A 10426-nucleotide genomic window follows, 5' to 3' on the forward strand; every position below is an offset into this window, starting at 1 on the left:
AGCTTTCTGGGAAAATCCTTGGATAAATCATCGATAATATCTAGCTAATCCCAAAAAACTACGTATCTTTGTAACTGAACTAGGACGTTCCCATTTTAACATTGCATCAGCCTTATATAGATCCACTGAAATTCCATCTGCAAACACCACATGTCCTAAAAATCTCACTTCTCTTAACCAAAACTCACACTTATTGAGCTTGGCATACAACTTCTTGTCTTTAAGAATCTGTAGCACTATTCTCAAATACCTCACATGTTGCTCCTCATTCTCAGAATAGATCAAGATGTCGTCTATAAAGACTACTATAAATTGATCTAAGTATGGCCTAAATATTCGGTTTATATAATCCATGAACACTGTTGGTGCATTGGTCAAACCAAATGGCATAACCAAGAATTCATAATGGCCATACCTAGTTTTGAAACTTGTCTTAGGTATATTTACTGCACTAACTCTCAACTGATGATACCCCGACCTCAAATCAATCTTAAGAAAGACTGAGGCATGAGCCAATTAATCTAAAAGATCATCTATCCTTAGTAGAGGATACTTGTTCTTCATAGTTACCTTGTTCAGTTACCGGTAATCGATGCACAGTCGCAAACTACCATCCTTCTCTCTCACAAACAATATCGGTGATCCCCAAGATGACATACGTAGTTTGATAAATTCCTTCTCTAGCAAATCTTCAATCTGCTTCTTTAGCTCAACCAATTTAGACGGTGACATTCTGTAAGGAGCCTTTGATATCGATTCAGTTCTAGGAACTAAATCAATTGAGAACTCAACTTCCCTTTTAGGAGGTAATCTAGTCATTTATTCTAAAAATACCTCTGGAAACTCACTTACTACTCCAATCTTCTCAATTCCACCATCATACACTATGCTGGCTGCAAAGAATACCATATAGGCATCACACCCTTACTGGATCAACTTCTTAGCACTCATTACCGATAGAAATTTAGGTTGCTCTGAAGATTCCATAACTGCACATAACACTAGTAAGGAAACCACTCTTTTGGCACAATCAAGCATAGCATTATTTGCTGCTAGCTAATCCATGCCAATTATCACATTTATTCCTCTCATAGGAATACAAATTAGATCGATCTTGGAAACTCTGTCCTCAAATCAAATCTCCACATTTTGACAAGCTTGACTTGTAATACTAGATGATCCAGAAGGTGTCATCACTTTAATGAGCATAGAAAATTCTTGTAAAGATAATTTCAATATATCCACACATTCCTTAGACACAAAAGAATGGGTCGCACCAAAATCAAACAATGCCTCTACTTTGTGACCATTTATAGAAATCATACCTCTGATCAGATTTGGAGATGCTCTGGCCTCTTTTGTGTAACCGCAAATACTCGGCCAAGAACCATTGACCTCTGCTCAGTCTCTTCAACTCTTCCCTCTGGGCATTGCCTCGCTATATGACCAGATTTACCACATTTATAGCAAGCCTAATATCTCCCCGGATGAGATTTGCCACATATATTGCATTGGGGCATCCTTCTAGTACTCTAAAATTAGAGTTAGAACATTTGACGCTTGCCTCGAAGACTGTGGAGGCCCAATTCTCACACCTCCACCCCTCTGCATTAACCCTCTATGCACAGGTCGAGACTGTGATCCTCAACTAAAACCTCTTCTTCCAGAAGAACTAGAACTGCTCACACTAAACCCAATCCTCTTTGAGATTCCACCAGTCGAACCCATAGGAGATGAAAATCTCATCTCCTTTCAGCATCCACCTTTCTACCACGCTTAACTGCTACCCTTAGCTTGTGACACATTTCTTCATACGTCATCACATCAACTAATACTATCTGTTACTTGTACTCGGGTCTCATCTTTTTAAGTAATCTCTCAACTTTCCATTTCGAGTCATTACTATGTTGGAGATATGTAGAATAAGCCGATAAGTCATTAAATCTTCTTATAAATTCTTCCTCATCTAGGTCTCCTTGCCTGAAAGCATGAAATTCCTCTTCCTTTTTAGTTCTGAATGAGACTAGAAAGTGTTGATCAAAAAATATTCTCTTGAACTCATCCCAGTTTAAATGAATACCATCAGTTGGTCTCACAGATTCCCACCACCTCTTAGCAGCACTAACCAACTGCACGGTAGCCAAGATAACTTTTTGCTCTGAGGTACAGATCACCACCTTAAAGATGGTTTCCATTCGTTCTATCCATAATTCTACTTCACCTTTCCTCATACTTTCATCAAATGTCGACGGATTGAACCAAACAAACATCTTCCAAGCATGATTAATAGATGGATCAGTGCTAAGAATCCCTAGTCTGCTACCTAAATTTTGAGACGGTCCAGGTCTACTGTGTGCTTCCTGCACTGGGATATTCTAAGCTTTAACTCTATCTTCTTGCTCTATATCCCTTAGGATCGTGTCATGATCCCTAATAATTTGTCTTATATCAACCACCATATCCCTGAGCTCTTCCAGTAGCTCATCACTCTATGCCTTTACGGCTGAACCGGTTGAACTTTCGACTCCCGTTCCTCTTCTACAATCCGTCTAGATACTGTGGTTCTCACACAAGTGCCTCTCATACTGTACTATTTTCTCCCCTCATTAGGAGGGAAATAGGAAACACAAAGGACATTAGAGAAAAAGTTGTGTAATGAACAAGATAAGTTGCCATATTTCTAAATAAATGCATTAATAACAATAAGGTCTTGAAAACCAAGAAATTGATACCAAAATGTAACCTCCTCTCATATATCCACTTCATATAAGAAAAGACTATAGTGTTACCATTAACGCATCCTTTACAAGAAACAAATTCCATTTTCAAGAAGAAGCTTCAGCCGAAGACTTGTTTTATAAAATTAAAATATAATTAGAGAAAACATAGCAGGAGTAAATCATACACACATCAAATACATAGTGGACATAACCTACTAGAATTTCTATCTCAAATGCATGCATTTCAACATAAATTAAAACTGAAATTTGGTACATACACCATAGCGAACGGTCAGTGTGCCGCGGCATGTGGTACAGAGCCACATGCTCATCCTGTCTGTGACGTGCGTCACAGCATGTGCCTCTATGCACTGTGGCGCGCCTGTTCATTTTTCTATTGTCATTTTGATAGCAAAAATGACGAACTTCTAGTGTGCGCCAATTCTCATACGACATTCGATCAGAGTAATTCGAGAGCCTACACGAAGCTTAGCTCGTCAACTAATGAGATAGATTTGGATACAATCTAACGGTCCAATCAAAATTTAGACATCTAAGTGCAAAAAGTCACTTTTTATGAAAATTTTGGGCACCCAAGAGCTCAAATCGATCCCTTTCTCTCATTAGACCATACTAGGCCTTGAACCAAGTCCAATAGGATCTAATACACCTGATTGACCACAATTAATCACAATCACACTCATATATCAAAATTTGACCCTTCTACGGTAAATTTTCACAATTTACTAACTTGACATACTATGCCATTTCTCGGCATAACTTAGCCCATTTGGCTATTTCTCAACTTATACATGTACAAACATATGCAATCATATTCATAATACAATCTTAGCCCCTAAATTACTAATTTCATCATAGTTTGTCCCTTAGCTTAAGATTCACCAACACAAACAACCATTTCACACATCTACTTCAAATCATAGCCCCTTTTTATTTCAAACAACATATATATACAATCAATCGGGCTAGACTTCATAAAAGCTCAATTCAATACATGCATGCAACCCTATGGCAACTCATATACATTATTATATACAATCTTTCAATTTAGTTCATTACATAACCTCGGAGTATATGGTTTTACCACTCAAGCCGGTCCCGACTCTCTTCCCTTGGCCTGATCACTTTTCAATCCTGTAAACATGTAACCACAGGGGTGAGATAAAAATCTCAGTAATAGAATAACTCATTCCTATTGACTAACACATGCAACAATATGAAAGTAAACATAACATATCATTTGCAACCTTATAAAGTAGTATTTACATTGCATATCTCATTTCATTTTCAACTTCTCATCAATCCCAAAGGATTTTGTGTTATCTCAATATATTTCATCATATCACATAAAATACTAGCATGATCTCTACCAACCAAACCTCCAAATCACCCCGACATGAAACCATAGGCTCATCTTAGACCAATATACTCTCATTAGTCTTGAGCTCACTTGCAGTAGTAAAATTACTCGGCCAAAGATATTCTAATGCATAATACAGATTATGGTTTTCCCCCAATACACACAATGGGGTGTCATTGACTCTAACTCGTATCATAAAGATACTAAGGAGTCTCTCATCTCCAACACAGTACCTTAATAGGTTCTCAAGAGATCTTCTCCAATATAGCGCCCTTCAAGTCACTAAAGAGAATTGCTTCCAACACCATACCCTAACAGGATACTTAGGAAACCTTACCATATGGTCTTTATCTTTTATACTCTCGAGTGAACTCCCACCACTCAGATCATGCTTTCTCTAACCATTTAAGGTTCTCTTTTCACAATTTACTTTCTTATATGTAACATATGTATATGTATAACACTTTCATTACAAAACACAATTTAAATGCTCATTTCGACCAAAAATCATTGCACACACACAATCATTCATGCCACAAAACATGCTCAATTTAAAACTAGTTCATGCATTACATAGCATACTATCATACGATTATAATAATCAGTCAAACAAAGGAAGTTATTTAGTTACCTCAACCCTTCTGTCAGAAGAAAGGTTACCCATGGATTTCAACTACTACTTAAGCTTTTCTCAAGCTTGCTTTCTTTACTCACGTGTCCAATATGCCAATTTGAACACATTTGGCATATTTTAGTCATTTGGTCTATTTTGACCAAAAACTCATTTTTAACACTGAGGGCTATATTTATCCATAAACTCTTTTCTATTTAGCCATTCTAAGTCTATGACTACCTAATTACTACTTTACATTACCTCAACCGGTCTTATTTCACTCAAGATAGATTTTTGCCTTAACTTTCTCCCTCTAAAGGCTAGAATTGAGCCTGTGGGTTCAAAGTTCTACTGTTCAGCTTTAAACTAGTCACAAAGCTCTAATTAACTTCTAAAAACCTTTTTATTACTATTGGGCAAGACTCAGACCCCTCAAATTCCATTAATTCAACTTTCCCATAACTCATTTTTAGAGAAATTTGTGTAGAATGGAAGGTAAGAGTTATACTAGCTTACCTGGCAAGTTACCAATCGGAATGACCTTCCACTGCTCCAAAATGACTTAACCTAGCTTCTCAGCCCTTCTCCTCTCTCTGTCTCGTGTTTTTCTCAAATGCTCTCCTCTAAAATTTTCTGAAATTCACAACTTATGAAGTGAATTTCTGGTCCATGCGCTGCAGCGCAAGAAGCATAAGCCGCAGCGCATGGCATAGTGAGATTTATTCTCACCACACACATTTGCTTCAACCCAAAACTCACTCCTATCACCCATATCTGTTCATATAACACACAAACAAGTCAAAACACTAATTAATCATCCAAATCTCTAATCCCACTTTAATTTTTACTTCACCTTTGATTAATCTTTAAACTTAGAATTAAGAAATTCAGCATGTTACAATATTATATCTAATTTAAATTTATCTTATAAATTCAAATTATAAAACTAACATGATATTCTGTCATATCATATTAGTTATTAAATTTAATCTATTATATAAAATTAAATTTGAAACTAACACAATATAATATAATATAACATAACATAACATAATATAATATAATATATCACATATACATATTATATTATATATATATGAATATATATATACATATATATATATTTTTAAAGAGATATATATATATATTTATATTATATATATATATATATATATAATTATATATCATATACATATACATATATATATATATCAGATACACACACACACATGAATATATATATATATATATTTATCAAATAAATATTAATATATATATATATATAATTCATTCACCCTTTATTATATTCATTAAATCTAGACATATTCTAGATTCAATGAATTAGATATTATAGCTCAAGTTAGGTTGTTCTTGTGTGCGACCTTGTAGGCCCATATAAAGTTAGCAATAGGCTAATTACGCTATTAGCTTATAAGTAACAAGTGGCCTCTAGCAAGACATTTTAACTACCCAATTCACATGGAGATCAATGATCTGATGTAACTTATCATGCAACTGTATCACATCCTTTTTGTCACGTGATATTTTGGTCAAGTGTGAGATATGAAATTGTCATTCTCCTTTACTTGATCGTTACTTTCTCGCTCTCTGAGTGGACAAACTATAGCAATGGAAAATTCTTTTTCCATCGTAGCATGGCCATACATTTTCTTAGTCTTACTTATCTAGGGGCCTAGTGATAGAACACATTTGTTACCCACTTTTATTTGTCAATTAGGACCATTTTATTAATGATTTATCACCTTCAAGTGCACACATTGCATTATATTTAGAACTTTGCCTAAGTTTCTAAGATAAGTGCACTAGGGGCATTTTGGTCCAAATAATGAACTTTTGAGAAAATGTACAAGAAAAATTGACAAAGTGCATTTTATGTCCAGTTGATGAATGGTGAAATTATATTTTTAAAATTCATTTTAGTTTGGGAGTAATTAAATAAAAAAGTCAACACTTTCTTAAGTGTCTTAGTTTGTCCTAATTTTTGGTTTGCCTTTGTGTGAAAATTTTTATATAATTTTGTGCAGCCTGAAACTTGGTTAATTTAATAAATTCTCCCTTATAATTATGAATTTAATTCTGGACATGAATTAGATTTTATTATATCATATGCTATTTAATTGAATTATGTGATTTATGTGACATAGGTGGCATGTGACTTGTGCATCAATTGGGCAATTGAGGTCAACACTCCTTGAGGACAATGGCTGATGGTTTGCACGTGAATTATGATTATTTTGAGGGATTAGATCAGCTAAAATGATGTGGATGACACATGGAAAATTAGGCACACATTGGAATCATCTACAAACCAATAGGAAGTTGCCACCTTGCAAGTGTGACAAGGCTCCCATTTACATTTTAATTTCTTTTTCCTTATTTTAATTAAGCTTCAGCTGATGGGAGACACCAAGGAGCACGCCATTTTAAGTCTCAAATGGGATCCAACACATATCTCATTCATCTTCCACATTCTCTCTCTCTTGTTCATAGTGTTATTCATTTTCTCTCTTTTGTTTCATTTTCCAGCACCCTAACCTCCATTTTCAGCCACCAAACCTACACAAAACTCATACCATTCTTCTCCTCTCTTCATTTTCATTCCATCCCTTCCATTTTCACAAGGATTAAAGCTCATTTCCATCATTCAAGAGCTATGGAGTTTGGCCTTCACAAGCAATCACTAGAGTTCTTGAAGATGAAGATTAGCTAAGTTTCTTTGTGGAATCCTAGAGAGATGAAGATGGAGGATGAGTCTTGAGCTTCAAATTGGCTAAGTTCTTTTGTTTCCTATCCTCTTCTCTTTTTACAAGATGGTTAGATTCCTTAATCTAAGGTCTAATCATCTTAGCTTATAAATTTTAATTTGAATTTGATGTTGATGTAAAGAGAGAGGATTGTTTCATTTAATTTCTTCCTTGGACAGCCATGACTGAATTTTGCCACTCTTTGTTTGGCACATAATCTTGTGTTTTTCAATTAGTGAATTTCTTGTGTTAATATTGTATAATCTTGTGGTGTTAATGCTTGTGTTATTGAGTAGCTTGACATAATCTTGTGGTGTTAATGCTTGTGTTGTTGAGTAGCTTGACATAATCTTGTAGTTGCTCAATTTATGTGTTTGACCATGGCTGTTGAGAGAGGATTTTGAGTGAATCACTTGGCTAATGTCTTCACTAATTGGTTAATTGAACTAGGGACTTTAATCTAAGACCTAGGGAGGTTAGCTAATTAGGTTAATTGGCTTAGGATAATTTTCTTAAGTCATTACAGCTTTAGTCAAGAGGAAAGGGAAGCTAAACTTAGCCTAATTATGAGAAGATAATGAGTCCAAAATCAACTAATCTCTAGGGTTCCATTATTGTAAAAAGGGAAGTTCATTTCACTCACTTTCACTAGCATTTTAATTACTTGCACATTAGGTAATTAGTTTAGATAATTAGCTAGATAACTAAATTCCTACAAACTTTGGTTGATTTATTTCACTAGATAACTTTCAATTAGACTTAAAACCATTCCTTGGGAGATGACCTAGGGTTGGCCCTATATTGCATTCGGGTTAGCTTTAGTGTAATTTTGAGGATAAGCGACTAATTTCTTATCAAAATTTTGGCGCCGTTGCCGGGGAATGGTTTAAGTTTAATTCTAAGGTTGTTTAGTACTTAATTTACATTTTTAGTGTTCCTGGAAAATCTTTTGAAAAATTATAAAAATTTATTTTTGTGTCTTGTTTAGTGTTTTTTTTTGTGTGTTTTGAGTGTTTTTATTCTGTTTTGAAAAAGAAAAAAAAATTTAGTGCAATTTTCGTTGGTTTGGTGTAGAGCTGAAAATACTATATTTCTAGTGTCTCTGTCTGAAATTGAAAAATTAACTGGGAATGAGTCTGAGGGAATTTGAATGTGGAATTTATTTCATTGAAAGCTCTATATCCTAGCTTCACTTTAAAATTGGTTTGGTCAATTTTGGACATGGGAAGTGTCCTGTGGAAATTTTACAATCTAACAAGGTCTAGGGAGCCATTACAGAGGATTCCCAAAACCCTGTTTCAACTTTGAGTTAGCATATCTTCCTCTTTGTGCGTTCAAATTGATTGATTCTAGTTTCATTTTTCTTATCGCTGTCTTATCTTTGTTTCTGGTGTTTAGGATTTTCTTCAATTTTTCCATTTTCCTATTTGAAAGTTTGTTAGAAGCTCTGAAGGTCTTCTGGACGAAATCCTGTTTCTCCAGACTTGAGGACCAACTTGTGAAAAATTCTGGGAACGATTGGGAAGGATTTTTAATCTAAAAGTTTTATATAATTTGACTGTATATCTCTTGTGTTTCTCATAAAATTTTTAGGGGAATTTATCATGTGGATTTGCTGATAGAAAATTCACAAGTTCACTGTCTCCAGAGAGCCTACTGTGCGAATTCCAGAATTGCCAAAGCTTCTTGATTGAGCATTTCTAACTCTCTTTCTACTTGTTTGGTGTTATTTTTTTTTCATTTTGTTGCTATTGAGTTTAATAAAAAAATAAAAAAAAATTATTTCTCTTGCTTTTGTGTGTTTTGAATTGTTTCATATTGATTTGCATTTTAGTTTAGTTTGTTCTTTGTTCTTAATTTTCTTGAGCTTGATTAGTGCATGACCCGAAGAAAACATACCTCTTTTGTTGAATTAGATCCAGAAATTGAAAGAACTATTTCTAGGTTGAGAAGATCACAACCTATTCTTGATTCTCATTTGGTTTGTAATTCAACAATGAAAGGTATCTTAGGACATGAGCATGTGCATGATGAGGGCCATGGGAATGGGAATGAGAATTTGCATGATGATGGCCATGTTAATAATGAATTTGAAGGCTTGCATAACCTTAGAGAGGAGAGGAGCATTAGGCAATTAACTCAACCTAATTGGCATGATAATCCTTATGGCTTATATGTTCCTCCTACTAATGTTCAATTTGAAATTAAATCCTCCTTGATTAATGCATTGCCTAAATTTCATGGGTTACCAGGAGAGGATTGTCATAGGTTTTTGCATACTTTCATATTGGTTTGTGATACTATGAAGCCTATGCATGTAAATGTTGATGATGTTCAAGCTAAGGCTTTTGTATTTTCTCTTGAAGGTTTAGCAAAGGAATGGTATTTCAACTACCCTTCTTATGTGAAAGTGAGCACATGGGCCGAGCTAAGAAGACTCTTCTTAGATAAATTCTTTCCAAATTCCAAGGTCACCAATTTGAGAAAGCAAATCTATGGGGTCCAACAAGGAGAGGATGAGAGTCTCTATGAGTATTGGACTAGATTCCAAGGCCTTTTGGCTAAATGCCCACACCATCAAATTCTAGTGAGAATTTAGTCCAATATTTCTATGAGGGCTTGATTCCAAGAGACAAAGTTAACATTGATGCTGCTAGTGGTGGATCCTTGATTGACCTCACTTCCTTAAAGGCTTGGGAACTAATTGACAAGATGGCTTCAAGTGGTGCTCAATACTCTACAAGGGAAAAGAGAAATGTGAATATGGTAGATTCCTTAATCTAGGGTCTAATCATCTTAGCTTATAAATTCTAATTTGAATTTGATGTTGATGTAAAGAGAGAGGATTATTTCATTTAATTTCTTCTTTGGACAGCCATGACTGAATTTTGCCACTCTTTGTTTGGCACATAATCTTGTGTTTTTCAATTAGTGAATTTCTTGTGTT

At 34.8% G+C, this 10426-nt stretch overlaps 1 non-coding gene across 1 annotated transcript; it reads right to left on the reverse strand.

The window, feature by feature from the left end:
* Positions 1-9955: 9955 nt before the first annotated feature.
* Positions 9956-10062, reverse strand: LOC129287349 (small nucleolar RNA R71). The gene has a single exon (XR_008587669.1). It is a non-coding gene; the product is annotated as a small nucleolar RNA R71 (small nucleolar RNA).
* Positions 10063-10426: the final 364 nt, after the last annotated feature.

The sequence above is a fragment of the Prosopis cineraria genome, unplaced genomic scaffold, assembly GCF_029017545.1.
Source record: "Prosopis cineraria cultivar Desert tree isolate PC_DT_omini unplaced genomic scaffold, ASM2901754v1 PC11, whole genome shotgun sequence".
NCBI lineage: Eukaryota > Viridiplantae > Streptophyta > Magnoliopsida > Fabales > Fabaceae > Prosopis > Prosopis cineraria.